This window comes from Crocuta crocuta, unplaced genomic scaffold, assembly GCF_008692635.1.
Source record: "Crocuta crocuta isolate KB4526 unplaced genomic scaffold, BGI_CrCroc_1.0 scaffold11, whole genome shotgun sequence".
Lineage (NCBI taxonomy): Eukaryota > Metazoa > Chordata > Mammalia > Carnivora > Hyaenidae > Crocuta > Crocuta crocuta.
The window spans coordinates 3,074,879-3,098,072 of record NW_027528624.1 but is presented as its reverse complement, the minus strand read 5'-3'; the positions used below and the strand labels follow the sequence as shown (position 1 = coordinate 3,098,072).

The 23,194-nt window shown below is 40.7% G+C and overlaps 1 protein-coding gene across 8 annotated transcripts in view; it reads right to left on the bottom strand.

The window, feature by feature from the left end:
• The window catches only part of ARID1B (AT-rich interaction domain 1B), a 291,898-nt gene that overhangs the window by 93,504 nt on the left and 175,200 nt on the right, over nt 1-23,194 (bottom strand). The window lies entirely within an intron of this gene.

The window sequence follows — 23,194 nt, the reverse complement described above, 5'->3', positions numbered from 1 at the left end:
ATGTAAGCTCCTTGAGACAGGAATCCTGTCTTTTACTCCTTTAATCCCCACATTACCATAACACATATTAATAAATCTTTGTTATTTAATGGTCCTTAATCTGACAATATGAATTAAAGGAAAAGATACTTACTATTTTTATTAATTAAAGGGAGATAATGAATCATGTGAAGGCAGGAGACAGGATTTTGAAATTTAAGAATCATCAGAGGTACTTGAGATCTCAACTCACTTTCTGGTTCAGAGGTTTAGAAATACTTCAACTAAAAGTGTTATTGAATAAAGGCGGTTGAATTTGACACAGTCCTCAAGGTGCTGGCTCTCATGGCATGAAGACCCTGCTATTTTATCTTCTCACTTTTCCCTCTGCTAAAATAAACTGAAAGACTGAAATACACATATATGCATACCTACACCGTACATGCACACACACATGCAGGCACACACAGATCTCCCTGCATAGCCCTCAGGTACTACAGTCTATGACTATGCTAGGTCAAGCTAACTGCTTTGACATCATGGGACCTACTTTTCTACAGTTTTGTGTATTGCTACAAGAATCACAACGGAGTAGAGAAGGAAATTAACGTACTGAAGATTACCACCAATTCACCCGGTGAAGGTCATGCTGCAGAGCCTGGTGCTGACGCCGAACATCCGCCCTCTCATATTTCTAACCAATGGCATCCCTGTTAGGCCAGGCGGCCTGACTACAGACCAGAAAGAGCACGGTCCCCAGAGTCTCTCAGGACTGTCACTCACTACTAATTCTAATAATGGCTGTGTCTGTGACAGCCAGAGAGGCAGGAAGATGATTTTCCCTTTAGATAACACGTACACATAGTTGTTAAAATAGAACTATATAAAAACAAAACAAAACCTGACATTGTTTTCGTGCGATTAGGCTTCTCACTTTTTAGAAAAGAAGGTAAAACCTATGAATGTATATCCGAGCGCTCCTGGGTTCAAATGCCATTCTCATTCTCAGATGAAGTGCAAACCAAGACCTGAATTTACGGATGCTGAGAAACACTGCAGTGTGAAACCACCAGGAGTAAGCTCTTAAGTTACAGCCACGCCTAGTGCATAAAGATCTAGACACACAGTACAACATCTATGCAGCCATTCATTTTACTCCTAGACATTAGTAAATTGGTGTTAGCACCAAATAATTAAACGTAGAGTAAAAAGACAACATTCTGGATGAAAACAATTTCAAGGGTAAATACTGGTCATCAACTCCGCCACAGATACACAGAAGTTGCTGTGTCCACTCAGGGTCATGTGCTTCCTATGAAATACCCGCAGGCCCCCAATCTGCAGCCCATTTAGAAATTGAAAGCATGCTGCAGCCAAATCCTGACTTTTTAAAATGTCACTGGGGAATCAGCTGCACTCAGACAGTAAGTGCTTACATTACAGTGATTGTTTCTGTATGACAGACCGAATTCATGGACTCATGACAGCAAAACAAACAGTAATTCTACGTTAATATAGGACACCACTACTGACACTATGCACGCCCAAGGCGCTGCTCTCATGTACAATATTTCAAGTAAAAATAAAAGAGGCTTTATAAGAAACCCATCTCATGAATTCACAAAATACTTTCAGGCAGCGCTACTGCCAGTCCGGTGCAATTCTAAGACAGATTTTTCTTTATGGCAATGGGAAAATTTATTATTAAATCCATCCTTTAAAGAAATAAACAAGAGCCCTTTCATAGTAAAGACAGATCTGAGCAAACGGCTTTAAATTCTCCCTGTGCTTCTACCTCCCTATCTTTCCACCAATCGTTTCGTAGCTACTAAGAACTTCATCCTTCATATGCAGAGGTAGAAACACAGTCATAGCAGATGATGAATCAGAAAATATGTTTGAGAAATACAATATAGGATTCGTTTGTGTCCAGGGTCCATATAAAGAAGACAATTCAGAGTGTTTTGAACCAAATGAGTTCTGTAAACACCCTCACGACCATAGACTCTTATAGGACATATAGTTCTCATAAATAAAACATTTTAAACAAAATTTGGTAATTATTTTAAAAGAGAATACTGCCGTGCATAGTGAAGAAACTTTACGAGTAGTCTTTAACATTGAAACGGAGTTTCTAAAGAAAGCCCCGTTTTCCCCTTGTCTATGTCTATAATGGTACAAGCACAGTGGAAAAAACATTACAACTGGGAAACATGATGCTGAGTTCGGATAAATCCCACCACTTTACAGCTATATGTTTATCCTCCAGTGGCCAAGTACACAACGTTGTGCAAAATCTTGGTGCAACAGAACAAAACTAAGTCACCTGAATTTCTACCGTTGCTAACTTAAAACTCCCAGAAGTCTATACCGTGATTTTTATTAAAAACTTTTCATTAATTTTACACTTAGAGAAAAGTTACAAAACGATTACAGGCAGCTCCTATATATCCCTTAACCCACCTCCCCTAGTGTTCACATCTTAAATAACCAAAATAGACTTATCAAGAGGCACCGACCATGGTACCTACCACTCTATTAACTAAAGATCTTATTTGAATTTCACCATGGTTTTCTTTTCTTCCATTCTAGGATCTCACATTGCATTTAGTGGTGATTTCTCCTAGTTTCCTTCAGCCTATAAAAGGCCTTCGGTCTTTCCTTATGTTTTATGACCTCGATGTCTTTGGAGAGTGCTGTTCATGACACTGATGTTTCATTTCTGATACTGTTTACCCTGATTACTTGGCAAAGTTGGATGTCTACCAAATTCCTACAATATGAAGTTATGATTTTGCCCTCTGTAGTTATGAGCGACTTAGGGGAGTTGAGACTATGCAATTCCTGTGTCTTCTCAGACGTGCATGCACGGACTTTAGCATCCATCACAGAATCCTGTCTGAACATTTATCTCAATGGTGTCTGTAATGATGCTTCTTTATTTCCCTCTTTTCTTCTACACTTATTAATGGAAATCTATTATGAGGAAGAACTATCTCTTCTTCCCCATTTGTTTATATATTTCTAAGACTATTTATTTCTATCTGTATAGACTCATTGTAGAAGACATACTACAGCTTCTAGTGACTCACATCCTTGTGTAACCCCCACCTCTTGAATGAGGCCAGAACCTGTGACTTGGCTTCTAACCAAAGAATACAACAAAAGTGATGAAACGTCACTCCTAAAATTACATTACGTGGCAAAGTTAGAGTTGTTTTGCAGGCATCATTAAAGTCTCTAATGGGCTGGCTTTGAGATAATTAGAAGGGGGGGAGATGTGTGATGCTGTGTAGAAATGACTTTAAAAGAGGATTTAGGCTTCTCTGAGTAGAGAGATGCCTCCAATGGCCTTGAAGAAGAAAGCTTCTATGATGTGAACTGAGCCACACGGCAAGGACAGGCAGCTTCCAGAACTTGAGAGCCTTACTTCTATAACCACGGGAAATTAGTTTCTCCAACATCTGAATGAGATTGGAAGCAGATTCTTCTTAGCTGAGCCTCCAGATGAGAAGACAGACCATCCGACACTTTGCAGCCTTGGGAGAACCTGGGGAGAGGACCTGACTAGACTGTGACTGGGCGCCGGGCGATGGAAAAGGCGACATGTGTGTTGCTTTAAGCTGCTAAGGGTGTGATAATTTGTTAAAACACAACAGAAAAATAATACATTCATTCTATTCCACAGATTAAAATCCAACGTTGACATTATTTCACTCAAATTGTTCCAGATTTGGCCATCAGAAACTCCTTTAAGTCCTTGGTGTTTGGAATCATAAGACACTGCAGGCTCATTTTGCATTTTTCATGACCCAGCCCTGTAAGCAACTGCTTCTCCTTGGAGTGCTGGTAATTTTTATTGGAAGATGATGTTCACAGACTAGGATCTTGGTACTAGGTCTGCTCATTATTTCTGGGGTGTTACTGCTTCTAAGTCCCCTCAGTGAACTGAAGTAGGAAATGTATGTATGTACACCAATCCATATGCATATGGTATGTGCATATCTCTATTTTGGTATTTGTGTGTGTAACCATGAGTTCATGCAAATACCTCCAATTCCAATCCAGAATTAGGCGTGTATTTTAACCTTCCCTCTTTCCTTATTATAACTTCTTCCTATAATAGTAAGAAACCCAGTCCTCATTATCTAAAATTTACTAATTTGTTCAATTCTATTATATACACAAAGTAATTTCAGAATTACTAATCTACATCGCTGCGAGAAACACAGAGCCACTTGTTAGGACTTGTATTCCATTCTGCATTCCCTTCACACATTGCCTGGCTTTAATTGTTTTGATATTTTGGGGGTATGTGAAACACTTCAATGGTTCTGTAAGTAACAGTTATGCAAAAAGATACTTTAAGAAGTCAGTCCTTCCAACTCTGCTACTCTATTCCCATTTCTCCTTCTTTCCACTTCTTTCCCAGCTGTCTCTATAATAAGCAAATCTCTTTAGTTTTTGGTTTATCTTTGCTACATACATTTTGCATAAATGAAAGGACACCTGTGTATTCTCTTATTTTATTCCTTACTTGAAGGGCAGCGTACCTTAGGTCTCTTTTGCACTTTGCTTTTTCACTTAAACAGCAGGTTGTGAAAAGTACTTCCTACAAGTTTATAACATTTTTCATTTGAAAAACAGGTATATGGTACTCCTTTGTGTGAATATTCCTTAGTTTATTCAACCATTCTCCTATGTATGGGCATTTAGGTTGTTTCCAATCTCTTCCATGTGTATTTTTGTACTGTTTGAGACCCATCATTAAGGTAAATTCCTTGAAGTGGGACTGATGGAGCAAAACAATATGCAAAGTTCCCTCTATGAAGCTCTGAAACAATTTATATTCTCACCAGCGACATTTGAAAGGCCTGTCTCTCCATAACCTACAAGAATATGTGGTTATTTAAAATGTTTGTCAATCTTAATGTGAGAAACAGTATCTGGTATTTTCGAATTTACATGCCTGATTCTGAGTTTGACCACTTTTTCATTTTGAGGGCTATTTTTATAACTCTTCTGGTTAATTGCTTTTTCATGTGTTTCCCGCATTTTTCAATCTGGGTTTTTAGTACTTTTGTCTTGAAATTCTTTTTTTTAAGATCATTTATTTTTGACAGCATGAGAGAGAGCACACATGCATGAGTGGAAGAGGGGCAGACAGAGAGGGAGAGAGACAATCCCGAGCAGGCTCCGTGCTGTCAGCACAGAGACCAACCAACTCAGGGCTTGATCTCATGACTGTGAAATCATGACCTGAGCTGAGATCAAGAATCTGACACTCAACGGACTGAGCCACCCAGGCGCCCCTTGTCTTGAAATTATTAAGAATTCTTTATATATTAGGGATGTTAGCTCTTCCTCTCTGGTATAAGTTATAAATATTTTCTTCTCCTTTGTCAACTGTCTTCAGATTTTATGATATCTTTTGTAATGGAACTTTTTTTTAAAGGGGCCAAAATCATCAATCTTTATTTTTATTGCCTCTAGATTTTGTGTCCTAGTTAGAAAGCTCTTCTCTGCATCGTGGTTAAAGAGGAATTCACCCCAGTTTTTGTTAAGTACATGCATGGTCTCATGTTAATTTACTCGAGTTTACTTTTGTGTATGATCTCAGATACAGATCAAATTTTATCTTTTGTGTTAAGAGCTTTTAAGATCTACTCCTACACTTCCCTAACTCCTCAAACCATTTTTCTTTTTCAGTGCGTTCTACCATATTTATTTTTCTATATGAACTTTAGTATCAATGTGTCTATATAAAACAGCTTATTAATATTTTTATTGGGATTACAATGATACTATAAATTAACTTAAGGAAAATGGATGACTATTGAGTTCATTCTGTTCAAGAACAGGAGACAGCTTTCATTGTTCATGTCTTCTTTAGTTTCTTATAAGCACATAAAAGTTTTGTACATTTTATGTTAAATTTATTCCTCAGCATTTAATCTTTTTTGTTGCTATGACAAATGGGATTTTCTCTAGGGGTATGTCTTTCAACGGCTTATTGCTTGTGTAGAGGAAGCCTATTGCTTTTTCTCTCTCTCTTTTTTTCATTTCATTCCATTTTTTCATCATATAAGGGTACTCTTCAATTCCCATCACTTATTTCCCCTGTCCCCCATCGACCTCCCCTCTGCTAACCATCAGTTTATTCTTTATAGGTAAGACTCTGTTTCTTGGCTTGTCTTTTTTCCTTTGCTCATTTGTTTCTTAAATTCCACATAAGTGAGATCATATGGTTCTTTCTCTGACTTATTTTGTTCTGTACATACTCTCTACCTGTATCCATGTTGTGCTAAATGGCAAGATTTCATGCTTTTTATGGCTAAATAAGATTTCTGTTGTATGTATATACGCCACATGTTTATCTGTTCATCTATTGATAGGTACTTGGGCTGTTTCCATACTTTGGCTATTGTAAAAAATGCTGCCAAAAACATAGGGGTGCATGTACCCCTCTGAACTAGTGTTTTTATAATTTTTGTGTAAATACCCAGTAGTGTAATTCCTTGTAGTAGGAAATCTATTTTTCATTTTTTGAGGAACCTGTGTATTGGTTTCCATGGCGGCTACACCAGCTCGCATTCCCATCAACAGCGCACAGAGCTCCTGTTTCTCCAAACCCTTGCCACACCTGTGGTTTCGTGGGGGTTTGATTTTGGCCATTCTGACAAGTGTGAGGTGATATCACATTGTAGTTTTGATTTGTATTTCCCTGATGATGAATGATGTTGAGCATCTTTTCATGTGTCTGTTGGCCATCTGGGTGTCTTCTTGGGAGAAATGTCTTTTCATGTCTTCTTCTCATTTTTAATTAGATTGTTTTTTGGGTATTGAGTTGTATCAGTTCTTTATATATTTGGATACTAACCCTTTACTGGATATCATCTAAAAGTATCTTCTCCCATTCAGTAGGTTGCCTTTTAGTTTTGTTTACTGTTTCCTTTGCTGTGCAGAAAGTTTTTATTTTCTAATTAAAAAAAATTTTTAATATTTATTTTCTTGACAGAGACAGAGCACAAGTCGGGGAGGAGAAAGAGAAGGGAACACAGAATCTGAAGCAGGCTCCAGGCCCTGAGCTGTCAGCACAGAGCCCGATGTGAGGCTCGAACTCACGAACCATGAGATCATGACCTGAGCTAAGTCAGACGCTTAACCGACTGAGCCACCCAGGTGCCCAGAAAGTTTTTATTTTACTATAGTCCCAATAGTTTATTTTCACCTTTACTTCGCTTGCCTCAGGAGACACATCTAGAAAAATGTTGCTATGGCCAATGTCAGATTACTGTTTTTGTTCTCTTCAAGGATTAAAAAAAATTTTTTTTTTAAATATTTTTTGAGAGAGCACAAACATGAGTTGAGGAGGGGCAGAGAGAGATGGGAACAGAGGACCTGAAATGGGCTCTGTGCAGACAGCAGCGAGCCCAATACGGGGCTCAAACTCCTGAACCATGAGATCATGACCTGAGCCAAACTCAAGAGTTGTACACTTAACTGACTGAGCCACCCAGGCACCCCTCTAGGTTTTCTATTCTGTTCCTTTAATCTATGTATCTATTTTTATGCCAGTACCGTACTGTCTTACTTACTACTGCTTTGTAATATAACTTGAAATTTAGAATAGTACTACTTCCAGTTTTGCTTTTCTTTTTCAAAATTGCTTTGGCTATTCAAGGTCTTTTGTCATTCCATACAAATTTTAGGATTGTTTATTCTAGTGCTGTCAAAACTGCTCTTGGTATTTTGATAGGGATTACATTAATGCTTTAGATTGCTTTGGCTAGTACAGACATTTAAACAATATTTGTTCTTCCAACCAATGAGCATGGGATGTCTTTCCATTTCTTTGCATTGTCCTTAATTTTCTTCAATGGTTTATAAATTTCAGAGTACAGGTCTTTGGCCACTTTGGTTAAGTTTATTCCTAGATATTGTTTTTGGTGTGATTGTAAATGGGATTTTCTTCTTAGTTTCACTTTCTGCTGCTTCATTATTAGTGTATAGGAATGCAAAAGACTTCGGTACACATATTTTATATTCATCTATTGGTTCTTTGGTGAAGTCTTTAGTGTTTTCTATGTCTAGTATCATGTCATCTGCAAATAGTAAAAGTTTTACTTCTTCTGGATGCTTTTTATTTCTTTATGTTGTCTAACTGCGGTGGCTAAGAATTCCAGTATTATGTTGAATAAAAATGGTGCGAGTTGACATCCTTGTCTTGTTCCTGATCTTAGGGGAAAAGCTCTCAGGTTTTCCCCACTGAGTATGATGTTTGGCTGTGGATTTTTCATAAGGACTTTACTACTAACCTAAATCTACTTTGTTGAGAGTTTTTATCATAAGTGGATATTGTCCTTTGTTACATGCTTTTACTGTTATCTATTGAACTAACCATATGGTTCTTACCCTTTTTCTTACTGTTGACACATGGCACGTTGATTGTTCTGCGAGTACTGAACTCACTTGGTTGTAGTGCATGATTGTTTAAATGTATTGTTGGGTTGGGTTTGTTTCGCTATTATTTTGTTGAGGAATTTTGCACCTATATTCTTGAAAGACACTGGCCTGTACTTCTCTTTTGCTGTGGTGTCTTTATCTGGTTTTGGTATCAGGGTGATACTGGCTTTGTAAAATGAATTTGGAAGTTTTCCCTCCTCTTGTATTTTTGGAATAGTTTAAGAAGAATGGGTATTAACTCTTCTGTAAATGTTTTGTACGATTCACCTGTGAAGCCATCTGGTCCTGGGCTTTTATTTGTTGGGAGGTTTTTTGATTACTGATGCGATTTCATGGCTGGTGATTGGTCTGTTCAAATTTTCTATTTCTTCTTGCTTTAGTTTTGGTAGTTTATATGTTTCTAGGAATTTATCCATTTCTTCTAAATTGTCCGAATTGCTGGCCTATAAGTTTTCATAATATTCTGTTACAAATGTTTATATTTCTGTGGTGTTGGTTGTTATTTCTCCTCTTCCATTAGTAATTTTATTTGGGCTCCCCTCTTTTTTTTCCAGTTGAGTCTTGCTACAGGTTTATCAATTTTGTTGATTTTTTCAAAGAAACTGCTCTTGGCTTCATTTCTCCGTTCTGGGTTTTTGTTTTTTTTCCCCCTAGTTTGGGTTTTGTTCATTCTATTTTTATTCTTCTAGCTCCTTAAGGTTTAACGTTAGCTTGTTTTGAGATTTTTCTTGCTTTTTGAGGTAGAGCTGTGTTGCTATAAGCTTCTCTCTTACAGTCTCTTTTGCTGCGTCTCAAAGATTTTCTATCATTGTATTTTCATTTTCATTTGTTTCCATGTAATATTTTTTTATTTCTTCTCTGATTTTTTGGTTGACCCATTGTTGAATAGCATGTTATTTAAACTCCGTGTTTTTGTGCTCTTTCCAGACTTTTCCTTATGGTTGATTTCTAGTTTCATAGAGCTGTGGTCAGAAAACATACAGTAGGACTTTGAATTTTAAAAATTTTTTGACACTTGTTTTGTCACCTAATATGTGGTCTATTCTGGAAAATGTTCTGTGTGCACTTGAAAAGATTAAGAATGTGTATTCTGCTGTTTCAGGATGAAATGTTCTGATATGTCTATTAAATCCATCTGGTCCAGCGTGTCATTCAAAGCCACTGTTTCCTCGTTAATTTTCTGTTTGGATGATCTGTCCACTGATGTAGGTGGGGTATTAAAGTCCCTTACTACTATCGTATTACTATTGATTATTTCTTTTACGATTGTTATTAACTGTTTTATGTATTTGGGGCTCCCATATTGGGGGCAAAAATGTTTACAATTGTTATATACACCTGCTGGACTGTCCCCTTTATTATTATACAGTATCCCTCTTTGTCTCTTGTTACTGTCTTTGTTTTCAAGTCTGTTTTGTCCTATATAAATATTGCTATGCTGGCTTTCTTTTCGCACCATTTGCATGACAAATGTTTCTCCATCCCCTCACTTTTAATTTGCAGGTGCCTTCTGGTCTGAAATGAGTCTCTTATAGGCAACATATAGATGGGTTTTGTTTTTATCCACTCTGTCACCCTATGCCTTTTGTTTGGAGCATTTAGTCCATTATATTCAAAGTAATTTTGATATATATGCACTTAACTGCCATTTTGTTACTTGTGGTTGTTTCTGTAGATTTTCTCTGATTCTTTCTTCTCTTGCTTTCTTCCATGTTTGTTGGCTTTCTTGACTGATATGCTTGGAATTTTCTTCTCTTTAGTTTTTGTATATCTATTACTGGTCTTTGTAGTTACATTAGGTTTGTATATAATAATATCTTCTGCATACAGCAATCTATATTAAGTTGATGGTTATTTAAGCTTGAATTCATTCTTTACTCCTTCCCACACTCCCACATTTTAGGTATATGGTGTCATATTATCATATTTATGAATCCCTTGACTACTTTTTACAGAAAAACTTACTTTTACTGCCTTTGTGTTTTTCACTTTCTTATACTTATGGTCTTCCTTTCCACTCAAATAGTCCCCTTTAATATTTCTTTTAAGCCTGGTTTAGTGGCCATAAACCCCCTTAGGACTTATTTGTCTGAGAAACTCTGTATTGCTCTTATTCTGAATGATAGAGCATTCTTGGCTGCAGATTATTTCCTTTCAGCACTTTGAATATATCATGCCACTCCCTTCTGGCCTGCAATGTTTCTGCTGAAAAATCTGTGGATGGAGTTTCCCTTGTATGTAACTGCCTTCTTTCCTCTTGCTGCTATTTTTTTTCTTAATTGTGGCTTTGTGCTGTTTAAAAAAAATTTTTTTAATGTTTATTTATTTTGAGAGAGAGAGAGAGAGAGAGAGCAAGCAGGGGAGGGGCAGAGAGAGGGAGACACAGAATCCGAAGCAGGCTCAAGGCTCTGAGCTGTCAGCACAGTGCCTGACATGGGGTTCGAACCCATGAGCCATGAGATCATGACCTCAGCTGAAGTCAGAAGCTCAATCGACTGAGCCACCCAGGTGCCCCGTGTTTTGTCATTTTAATTACTATGTGTCTTGGTGTGGACCTCTCTGGGTTGGATTTTTGGGACGATCTCTGCCTTCTGGATCTGGACCTCTGTTTCCTTCCCTAGATTAGGGAAGCTTTCAGTTATTATTTCTTCAAATAAATTTTCTGCCCCCTTATCTTTTTTCTTTTTGAAATCTCTATAATGCAGATGTTATTACACTTGGTGGAGTCATTGAGTTCCCTAAAACCATTCTCAATTTGCATAATTTTCTTTCCTCTCCTTTGCTCAGCGTAGTTACTTTCCATTACTCTGTCTTCCAGGTTGTTAATTCGTTCATCTGCTTCATCTAGCCTGCTATTTATTCCATCAAGTGTATTTTAAATTTCAATGGGTTCTTTTTTATCTTTGTGTTAAGGGTCTCACCGATGTCCTCCACTTTTATCTCCAGCCCAGTGAGTATCTTTATGATAGTTGCTTTAAATTCTCTAGTAGGCATATTACTTCTGCTTTACTTTAGTGTCTTGCTGTCCTTTGGTCCCATTTTTCATTTGGGAGAGGTTTCTCTGTCTCCTCATTTTGTCTTACTTTCTGCATCTGTTTTCCTGTGTTAGGAAAGTTAGCTACATCTCTTGTTCTTAACAATAACAGCCTTATGAAGAAGAGGTCCTCCTGTAGGGACCCGCAGTACAGTGTCCCCTACTCCCCAGGGTCTGGCACTCCAGGGAGCGTCTCCTATGTGTGTTGTGTGCGCTCTGCTATTGAGTCTTGGACTCTTGTTCCTTCAACCCAGTTGTCTACAGAGGCTCTCTTTACCAACTATGGGCAGCCAGCTGTGCAGCGGTCTGCCTGTAAAAATGCACAGAGCAGGAGAGGTGGCGTCGGCAGTTTCCGCTGGTCCTCTAGGGGGAGGGGCCTGCAGCTAGGGGACTCGAGAGCATAACTGGGAAAGGTGGGCCCGTGGAAGCATGGCGGGGCTTGGTGTAAGCAAATTAGGTAGGAAGTGTTAGCGCTGGGCTGGTTCCTGCAGATGGGCATGGTTTATGCTGGGGGGTAGGGGAGAGAAATGGTGTGTGACACATTCTTTGTTCCTGGAGACGTCTCCCCGTCATCCTTGTCACTCTGGGCCACAATCTGAGATGAGCAAATCACTGCCTCCTGTTTGCCCCCAGTTTCAAACTGCTGGTTCTGTGCTGTATCTGCACGGGCTGTTTGCCTTGCTGTCTCTTTAACGGTGGGGACTCATTACCTAAGGGCCCCAGGGCTTTCCCAGAGCTAAGCTAGCTGACTTTGATAATCCCAGGTCTGTAAGTTCTGCTGTTTTTCAGAACTCACCAAATTTGGCCCTTTGCTTTTCCAAAGGCAAGTATTATGGAGATATGCCCTCCCTGTGTGCGAGCATCCAGCTTGAAAGTTTGTATTCTGCTCTTTTGCATGCTGCAGACTCCCTCCCCTCAGAGGAAGACCCTGGCCCACTTTGCTCCCAGACAGCATCTTCACTCTCCCTACCTCTTTCAATGTGGCCTCTTCCCTGCCTTTAGTTGTGGAGTCTATTCTGCCAGTCTTTGGGTTGCTTCCTGGGTTATTTACGCTGATATAGATGTTATCTAGTTGTATCTCTTGGACAACGTGAGCTTAGGGTACTCCTACTTCGCCATCTTCCCAGCTGACCTTTAATAAAATTGAAGTATAGTTAGCACATGTTACAGGCTATTGTTTTTTTGTGTGTTAATTTTATATCTTGTTATAAAACTGAATTCTTCTATATTTCGAGTTCATTTATCATTGATTCTCTGGGGTCTTCCAGATTTACTATTATATCATCTGTAGATGGAGATGGTTCTATTTCTTCTATAACCATTTTTATGCCTCAGGGTTCTCCTGTCTAACTGTGCTGGCCAACATGTCTAGAACATTGCTGAATAGTAGTGGAGACAATGCTCATCCTTACCTTGCTTGTCTTTTAGTGGAAATGTCTCCAATGATTCCTCACTACCCAAGACACTGGTTTATAAACTAAAGCATATACATTTTACCAGGTTGAGAAAGTACCCCTCAACTGCTATTTCCTAGAGTATTTTTTATCATGATTGGGTATTGAATTTTATTAAAGGAGATACTTTTCTGCAAGTTTATTTACATTGTACATAATTTTGAAGACAGTTGTTAATATTAAACCAACCTTGAATTCCTGGAATAATTTTCACTTAGTCATGGTGCATTATTTTCTTAACGTACTGTTGAATTTTGTTTGCTAATACGTTTCTTGGAATTTTTACACTAGAAGAGATTTCAAGTGAAATTTTTCTAATTAAAAAGAGCTCTTAAAAACTGGATCAAGGTAACCATCAAACTAAACACTTTTAGTAACAAAAACACTGGACTTTCACAGAATTGGGAGAAAAGAGGCTAACATGTATATATTTTCTAAGTTGACACACATCCAGTAATGTATAACTTACAGTGTTTAGATTGAAACATGACTATATCATAGCTTGATGTAGTTCACAGAGTAAGACTGTGGGGCAGTCAGTATTAACAAGTGCTGAATTCTAGGTTTCTTACAGATGACAGAGTCCTAGCACTCACCTAAATTCTTATTTTACTTCTCTGTTTACTGTTTCTCTCATTGCACTAAACTGTAAATTCCTTGGGTACAGAGAATTGCCTCTTTTGTTCCCTACTATGTCTGCTGCACCAGACATACAGTAAGCATTCAATAAATATTTATTGAATAACTAAAGGTGTGACAAGAGCACCTAGGTGGCTCAGGTGGCTAAGTGTTTTGGCTCAGGTCATGCTCTCACAGTTCATGGGTTCAAGCCCCACATCTGGCTCTGTGGTGACAGTACAGAGCCTGCTTGGGATTCTGTCACTCCCTCTTTGCCCCTCCCCCATTCTCTCTCTCAAAATAAATAAACTTAAAAAAAAAAAAAAGTGTAATAGATTACCCCAAACCCAGACTAATAGTTAATTAAACCTTTAGTTATCAGTAATCGTGTAGGTTTATCTTACTATTCTAGATCAGGGACAGGCAAACTTTTTCTGTAAATTGCCAGAAAGTAAATATTTCAGGCTTTGCAGGCCATATGTTCTCTGTCACAGCTATTCAACTCAGCTGCTGTAGTGCAAAAGCACCATAGACAATACATAAACAAAACAGCATAAATAAAACTTTATTTACAAAGACAGGTGGCAAGCTGGCTTTGGCCCAAAGGTGGTAGTTTGCGAACTCCTAATTTAAATGATAGTGTCAGTAAAAAAGAAACATTTTAGGCACACTTGCTCAAAAAGTCAATAAACATCAAATGGTATTTATTAACAATAACGATGATGTATAAACCTGACATACTCCCCCATATTTAACAAAGAGGACTACGTAAATAAATCAGTAACAGAGTCTGGTTTATGCCCTTTGGAAATCAGATCTAGTGTAGGATTACACTGGCTTCCTCAGTAATTGATGCAAGCGTGGTTCTAAGATTTAAATTGCAAGTGCATTTTGCAGGTATATTGTTAGGTAAGCGATGACTTGTAGTTTCATCTTCCCAACTTTTTTGGTCATATCAGAATAAATAAAGAGATCAGAACCACTGATGAGATGCAATCACGTAAGTTATACTCAATCACTGTTGTGTTGGGGGAGCAGAGAATGAACATGAGATGACTAGCACTTTCACATAATCCTTTATCAAGGCTAAAAACTTCCGGGGTTAATTCCTTCCTAAGTGACTACAATATGCAACTACAGGAATTCTGTAAGAACAAAAACACTAACTGAAGTAAAAGAGCCTCTGGCAAACAAATCATTCATCCTTCTAAAAGTAAGACTGGGCTATCTTAATATAAAATACTAATAGGCAAAGAAACGCCAGAATTTCCATTTTTCAAAAGTTTTAGTGAGCAGAGGAAAAACATTTCTTCTGTTCATACATTTGCAGCTAAAATTTTTTTAGAAAAATCAACAAAACTAGGAAGGTTTTAGTATCAAAGATGGAGCAGTGATACAATTAATCAACAGGGCAAAACTGGAGTTTGAATGACAGACACAACTTTGATGTCAATTTTGCCAGGAATTCATTCTCCCCTTCCAATTTTACCCCGTTAGCTGACTTCGGGGCAAAAATGGATCAAGGGAGAGTAACATCCGGGATGCATGTCTGTGTCACAGGTCGCTTGTAAATAGAAGACAGTTTTACTTGAGTGTAAACAATAAAGAAAAAACAAACCACTGAGAACTTACTATGTAGAAGGCCATGTCCTACATGATTATTTCTTCATGAGTAATCCGAGAAGACTGGCTTCTTAAAATTAACATGAAACACCACAGAAATCTGGGCAATTCTGTTGTCCAGTCTTCCTCAATAAGGACACTTAGGCTATGTGGGGAATCAGGGGGTGTTTGATACAAAGACTTGGGTGCTATTCACAAATTCCTTGAAATTACCAAGGGTCAGAAAGGTTTACTGTTAGAAAACAGTAGGGTCTGTGAATTCATTTGAACTGAATTGCTAAATCTGTGGTTGTCACTGAATTTTGAGAAGAAATGAGAAGTACTTCCAGTCACTTTACGAATAACTCTACCATGATCAAGTTCTTTCCTGGAATGCTGCTACAAAATCAATATACATCTCATAGTTTTTAGCAATTAGCAATTGAGTCATTCTTCTACTCTTAAGGAATTTTTGGAGGCTACACTAACTTTAGTGAGAGGTTAAAAAAACATGGTAGAAATTATTGCTACCAATTAGCAATACATCATGACCAAGATCGACTTTCATCTTGCACGTCTCTGCATTATTCAATTCTGCTGCCTTGAAAACTAAGATATTGGGACGTTTTATTCTAATATATCCTCCTACTCTCTTCATGTTATGGAAATCAGCTCTCTCTCAACTCTTTAGAGCAAAACATGGGTTTTACTTGCCACAGTCTGACGTTATAGCTCTTCGGGAAATATCTTTCTTACATTCGACCTATCCTGCTGGTCAGAGCGCTGTAACATCTTACTATGGGCTGTAGTAAGACACAGACATTACTTCTTTAATTTCTACCCGAAGTACGGGTTAGGATCTTTTCTTCTGCCATGATAAATGACAAATATGACTTTTTTATGAGATGGCACTGGTGGGTTATGTAGTTGGACTCCATAGCTGAGGTAATCTTTGAACATCTTATCTAAGACAGTGCCCAAACAGGTGTGTGGTAACACAGTGCAGTTCTGCAATTCAAGCAGCAAAGATTTCACTGGTCATTGTTTTTTGTTGCTTTTAGTGAACTTTAAACACCTGCATAATGCCTCATGGTAATAGTGTGGGTGAAAAATGAGTGTTCAAGAATCCATAAATCTGTGGAATGTCCTAGTCTTAGGCATGTATTTAAATGAGTTAGAAAATCCACAAATTACTTTGAGGATGGTATCTTTCTGTCAGTGTCTTCTAGTCCATTTGCTTCAAGCAAGGAAACCTGAATATAGTCCAAAGCAGACATTTCAAATATACAATCTGCTCAGGTTCTGGCTTATTGGTTACAGTTAAGGGTTGATCTGAAGTGTCTGAAGGTGGACATAAAGTCCTTAATATTATTTGGTGATTTAAATAGGTCTGCTCTTTCCAGGGGTTGCTGCACTGGGGTTTGGAGGGTGGCAGAGCAGCTGGGAACAGACCGCCAACACAATTCTTTACTGTGAACAAACTCCACCTCAAATAAAAGGCATATAAAACACAAAGTAACGCTCCCCTCTAGCTGTACCCTTGAATGGAAACACAATCATAGCAATATGATCCTTCAACTCTATTTTTTAAAAATTTTTAGATGTTTTTATTTATTTTTAGAGAGAAACAGACTGCAAGTGGGGGAGGGGCAGAGACACACACACACACACACACACACACACACACACACAGAATCCAAAGCAGGCTCCAGGCTCCGAGCTGTCAGCACAGAGCCCTTGACGTGTCTCGAACCCAGGAAACATGAGATCATGACCTGAGCCAAAGTTGGATGCTTAACTGACTGAGCCACTCAGGTGCCCCTGGTCCCCCAAGTTGAAAGAGTCAGCCTGAACTTGGGAAGACAACTCCTTCCACGTCCTATGGCTCAAATGTTCATTCAAAGTAGCGTTAGATTTCTCTAAATCTTCACCCAAGATAATGCCAACTGTTGATGTGCCATCAGGTCCTAAAAATGCACCAGTAAGTCAGTACAGTGGAGGCGCACCTGCCCCATGTACTTCTGGGCCATTAAAGGAATGAGGAAATTCCCAAGATGCCCCAAACGGGGCAGAACCCGTAGAGGAGCCACATATCTTCATTCTAACCCAACAGTCAATCACCTGCTGGATGAAGCTGTTCAACTCCTGGCCCTCCTGCAGTCTGAGGAGTTAGAGCCTCTGCCTCCCTGCGGGAGCCCTGGACAGCAGAGCCACAGACGCCCGCAGCTGACCAGGAAGAGAGCAGCGAATGTGGTGCGGTCTATGTGAGGATTGCGCCCGCAGAGCCGCTGTGCCTCAAGCACTCTGGGGTTTTGCTTGTTTGCTTTTATTACAAAAACCAACTTGGGGTAACATCTTATTTTGTCTAGCCCACTGGATTCAAACCGGAATTTTTCCAGTTGCCCTCTTTTATCAATGTACTAAAGTTATGCAATGTCTTCACATGGAAGTCAGCGTAATACTCTGATTATCTGAAACTCATTCAGGCCTTTTGGGTGGACGCTTTTCTACAGAGAACTTGAGACAAGAAGTGAAAAGGCTCTTGCTGGTTTGCAACAAATCAGGGGACACAGGCAACACAGATTTCCAGACTCTACTCTTCAGTTCACTATAGGCTTTGATTAAAGATAAACCAGAATCCTAAAACACTGATATACCAGAGATTCTCAGCGTTACAACAGAACATTCTGGGGCACCTGCGTGGCTCAGTCGGTAAAGTGTCTGACTTCGGCTCAGGTCATGATCATGTGGTTTGAGTTCGAGCCCTGCACTGGGCTCTGTGCTGACAGCTTGAAGCTTGGATCCTGCTTCGGATTCTGTCTCCCTTTCTCTCGGCCCCTCCCCCGCTCATCTTCTGTCTCTCTCTCTCTCAAAAATAAACATTTAAAAACAAACAAACAAGACAGAACATTCTTAGTCTGAACTATTTCCAAGTGACTGGAAGGAGCGGGAGAAAGGTGGCTTCTGGTTTTACTGCAGCAGGATTTTCAATCCTGCCCTACGGCTGCTGCGGGGCCCGAGCGACGTGGCCTGACCCGGCTGGCCACACTCCTCCCTGCGCCGTTCAGTTCAGGCACCCTTTGCTCCCCTAGTTTCTCGGGTGAAGGGGTTACAATTGTGGTCGTGGAAAAAAAAAGGAAACAAGGCTAGTAAATAAAAGACAAAACTGCAGGGAAAATGTATCCACTTGAGTTAACTTTCAGTGTGAAAAAGGTGTGGTGTGATTTGGTTGAAAGCGGGAGTCACTTCCATCTTTGGGTGCCTCGGACAGGTCATGAGGTCTCTCTTCTGAACATCAGAGATGCACTAAAAGTCCTCCACTACCTGCACAACCGTACTGTACCGTACATCTGCTCCCCGTCCGTATTCAGTGTTCTCACGGACACACACTCTTCTCAACAGCTTTAAAGCTGGGGCGTCCAATCCGAAGGTCTCTGGGGTGCAGAGAAAACCCCCTTGGGTGGGGGAAGTCTGCGTGCGCTCGGGGGGAACACAGCTCCCCCCCCGGGAGTGTGGCTCGGCAGCGCTCTGTCGTGCGTAAGGAAGTGGCGGGTTCTGAACTTGCCTTGCGCGCGATCACCAGACACAGGACGCAGAACAGCCACAGCTAAGTCTGCTCGAATCCCTGCTTTGATGTGAGGTAAGAGGCAGGGCAGGGCACACCAGATCGAGCATGTGGTTTATATCTCTTCTCACTAGGACCAATTAATAAAAACAAAACCTAATTTCCCCCCACTCTTACCCATTTTTATTCCTCCTCAATATTTTTCCTCTTTCTAGGATTCTTTTTTTGTTTGAGAAGCTTAATATTTGGCTGCCTTCTGAAGAAATGGGTATAGTGACAGATGAAAGACTTGTATTCATCGTATAATTCAGAATAAGGGAAAAATCGACTGCTGTGCATTTAAGATTCTAACAACCTTGCAATTTCGTACAGTCGTTTCCCCCACCCGTTCTTTTGAAGAAATCTGCTTTTATTCTGTTAATAACTAACCACAGTTGCAGCAGCATGGATCCGATTAGCAGCTCTTATGGTACAAAGGGGAGAGGGAAAAAAAGCTGTGAACAGGGTTGCCAATTTGTCCACCTGGGCCCCCAGGAGAAAGATTAGATGAGGCGCCTGCCTGCTCCCTTTTTTCCACTTGATCGCTGCTCTGTGCTGCCTGATAGAGACAGGCCTTTTTAAAGCCAAGGCACTTTCTTTCCTTTAACAAAAGTTTCCTTTGCCTCCATCCTCTCTTGTCACAGATTTCTCATTCTGGGCCCGCACATGTCATGACAACTCTCGACTGCAAACATGAGTAGCTGTGAAATGTGCCACACGCTGATGCTTACTCATTGGGGCCCCGGCCACCACCCCAGAAATCCACAAGGGAGCGCTCACATGCCCCCTTGCTTTCCAGGCCCAGGGTGGTGCACATGGTCATTTCTTAGGCCTTTCTATGCTGCTTTCGAATGCAGAACACAGGAAAAGACTCCTGCTTTGGCAATTAAACATTACAATCTGAGGAAGACAGCACAGTATATATAAACTTGGGACCAAGAGACATAACTATTGGTATTACAGGCAACGTGGTTTCTACATATTTTCTATTTAGAAATGGAACTGTCAGGGCGCCTGGGTGGCACAGTTCATTAAACATCCAACTCTTGGTCTTGGCTTAGGTCATGATCTCGTGGTTGGAGAGATCAAGCCCCTCATCGGGCCCTGTGCTGACAGCATGAAGCCTATTTGGGATTCTCTCTCTCCCATTCTCTCTGCCCCTCCCTTGCTCGTTCTCTCTCTCTCTCTCTCAAAATAAATAAGAAAACATTAAAAAAATCTTAAAAAAAATGATATGGAATTGTGAACTTGTATACTAAAATACTATACTATTCTCTAAACGTTTTAAAAATTCACTGTATCTGTAATTACATTAAATAATGAATGCTTATTTTTGTGATAAAACTTAAGCCTTCTAAATTCCTGGTATAAAACTTTTATTTTATTTTATTCTTTTTCTTTTGGCGGGGAGAGTGGGTGGAGGGAGGGATAGAGAGAGAATCCCAAGCAGGCTCCATGCTCAGTACGGAGCCCAAGGCAGGGCTTGATCCCATGACCCTGAGATCATCACCTGAGCCAAACCAAGAGTTTGCACGCTCATCTGAGTAAGCCACCCAGGTGCCCCTAAAACTACCTCTAAAACTGACAGAAAGCTAAAGCACTGCATCATGCTGAAAACCTTCAAGAAATCCAAGGCTTCGGACAGAAATCTCTCTGTTCTAAGAGGTGTAGCCAACCCTTCATGCCGCTTCCTCATTTGTATCTAGCGGCTCTGGGGGTGGGGGGGAGGGGAACAGCAGTGCTCTCAGCGGCCACTTAGGGCCAAAGCGGGGTCCAGGACAGGGTCTGGCGTGGGCAATGTGACACCCTCGAAGCAGACTGCAGAGGAGCCGGGGGACTATGCCCAGGTCACAGGGGGCCTCTGGTATGGGGGTCGTCCTGAGAGCACAGGATACAGGCTGGGGCGACACGGACAGCGAGGAAGACGTTCGGGACCATGTGCTTGTGCATTTCTGATCAATTCTCTGATTTCAGACTTTAAGTCAGTGTTCAGCCAGTACGCTTTTGAAATGTGTGTTTTTAACAGATAGCCATTTTTATCTTCGCCTCGTCACTTTCAAATATCTGAAGCGTAGTAGTCACGTGCGGCCAAAGCCCAGACTCCAGTCCCGCTGGCTCCTGCTCGCCACCCCATGTTTATCCAGGCAACGCGGCCGCCACCCACTTGGGAGATGGGAGCATCATCTGGGAGATGACAACACTCTCCATAGCCAATCTGTTCTTAATTGGCCATTTTCTTTGAAAATAGGGTTAGTTATTAGTAAGAGATAATTTATTTAAAGTAATGAGATGATGAAAAAGTTGGATATGGGACAATTCTAGAATTATGCTATAATTAAAAAAATTTTTATAGTTTGTTTTTGAGAGAGAGAGAGAGAGACAGAGACAGAGCATGAGCATGAGCAGGGGATGGGCAGAGAGGGAGACACAGACTCCGGAGCAGGCTCCAGGCTCCAAGTTGTCTGCACAGAGCCCGACGTGAGGCTAGAACCCACAAACCATGAGATCACGACCTGAGCCGAAGTCAGATGCTCAAACCTGAGCCACCCAGGTGCTCCTGCTATAATTGTTATGTGGCACAATTCTGGGGTATGACAGACTAAATCAGGCAGGGTCTACACTACAGAAGCCTGGTTTAGACTGACAAATCTTATGACTACTATTCCAGGTTTTATTTTTAAGGGAAAAGCACATAAAATAATCTGTCATAGTGGAATCTCTTCCAGGAGAAAAGGAAATAGAATGATCCCATAAACTGTGAAAAACAAAGGCAGAAAGATGGCTCTCAGCCCACAGAAGGATAGGTCATATAAGTAATCCATTTTAGAACTTTCTTTTCTTGAATTCCTGTTTATTCTAAGTGAGCTATAATCTCTTTAATTTGGTCAGCATTTACTGAGTGTGCTCTGACTTGCCAGACATTATGCTTCCCACCAGGGATTTAAAAAAAGGAGGGGCACTTGGGTGGCTCAGTTGGTTGAGCACCCGGCTTTGGCTCAGGTCATGATCTCACAGTTCATGGGTTCGAGTCCCGCATCAGGCTCTGTGCTGACATCTCAGAGCCTGGAGCCTGCTTCGGATTTGGTGTCTCCCTCTCTCTCTGCCCCTCCCCTGCTCGCACTCTGTCTCTCTCTCTCTCTCAAAAATAGTAAATAAGCATTAAAATATTGAAAAAAAAAAAAAAAGGAAACAAAAAGGCAGTGCTCACTGCCGTCAACAGGCCCTGGGCTGGCTGAAGAACCGCCGGGAGAGGTGGACACCCCTCGGCACAGAGGGGTCAGTAGGACTCTTGAAGGGAAGGACTGGACTTGGATCTTCGAGAATAAGTATTTCCAGGCTAGCGAGGGGTGAGATAGATACTCCAGGCAAAAGGAATCTAGCTCGAGGGTCAAGCTGCTGACATAAAATCACAATCAGTAGGTATCAACAACGGAATACTGAACTAGTTCCCTCCATCAGCTTCCAATAAAAGGCCCTGATGCGCCATAAAAAGGAAAGAAACTACACTGAGGTTCAGGTCTCAAAAAATGTAGGTTTTTGTCCTTTTTCAAGTAGAATATAAATGACATGATTCTCGGATTTCGTGTGAAACAGACTTCAAGGAACAACCGTGAAACTCGGGATTCGATTAATATCGGAGCTGGGCCTGAGACTAGAGCTATTATTTTATCACAAGAGTTTTCTTCCTGTGACATTATAATTTCAATTGAATCACAGCCTATTTATAGAAAGGTCAAAAAATGGCAACATGCTGCCCTGAAAACATGAGGTGTGTATCCATGAGATTTCCTGTGCCTAATACAAAAATGACGGAAGTGGGAGACGTGGCCCCCCGTAAAACATGGCCCCGGACACTAACAGGGAAGTGCTGAGCTGTACTGGGGGTGGGGGTGTGGACTCTCCATATTCCAGAAACGCTCTCCCGGGTGGCTTCCAGAACACCACAGTCTCCCTGCTGGTCCACTTGCACCCCTGGCTTCTGCTTCCCCTGTTCACACAGTGTCTTCATTTCTCAGTGCCCTGGGGCTCTGCCCTCAGAACGCTTCTCTCGGTATTTCTCACGCTTGGCTATACACAATCATCTCCTGGAGAGCCTTTTAGAAAGAACCGACATCAGCCAGGCCCGTTAATTGGTTAATTCGGCACCTCTGGGGGCTGGGCCTCGCACCCATCCTCTGCCAGGAGGCTCTGTGCAGCCAGGGCTGGGAACTGCTGACCGTCACCCCCTCATTCCCCGGGTCAGCAGTTCCCAGACCAGCAGCTGCAGCATCAACAAAGAACATGCTGCAAATACAAATTCTCCGGCTCTACTCCAAACCTACTGAGTCAGAAAGTGGGTCTGAAGCCCAGTCACCTGCTTTCTCCAGCCCTCCAGGTGACTATGATGCAGGCTTGGCGCCTTAGGTAATCTCATCAAGAATGCTGGTGACTCACAAA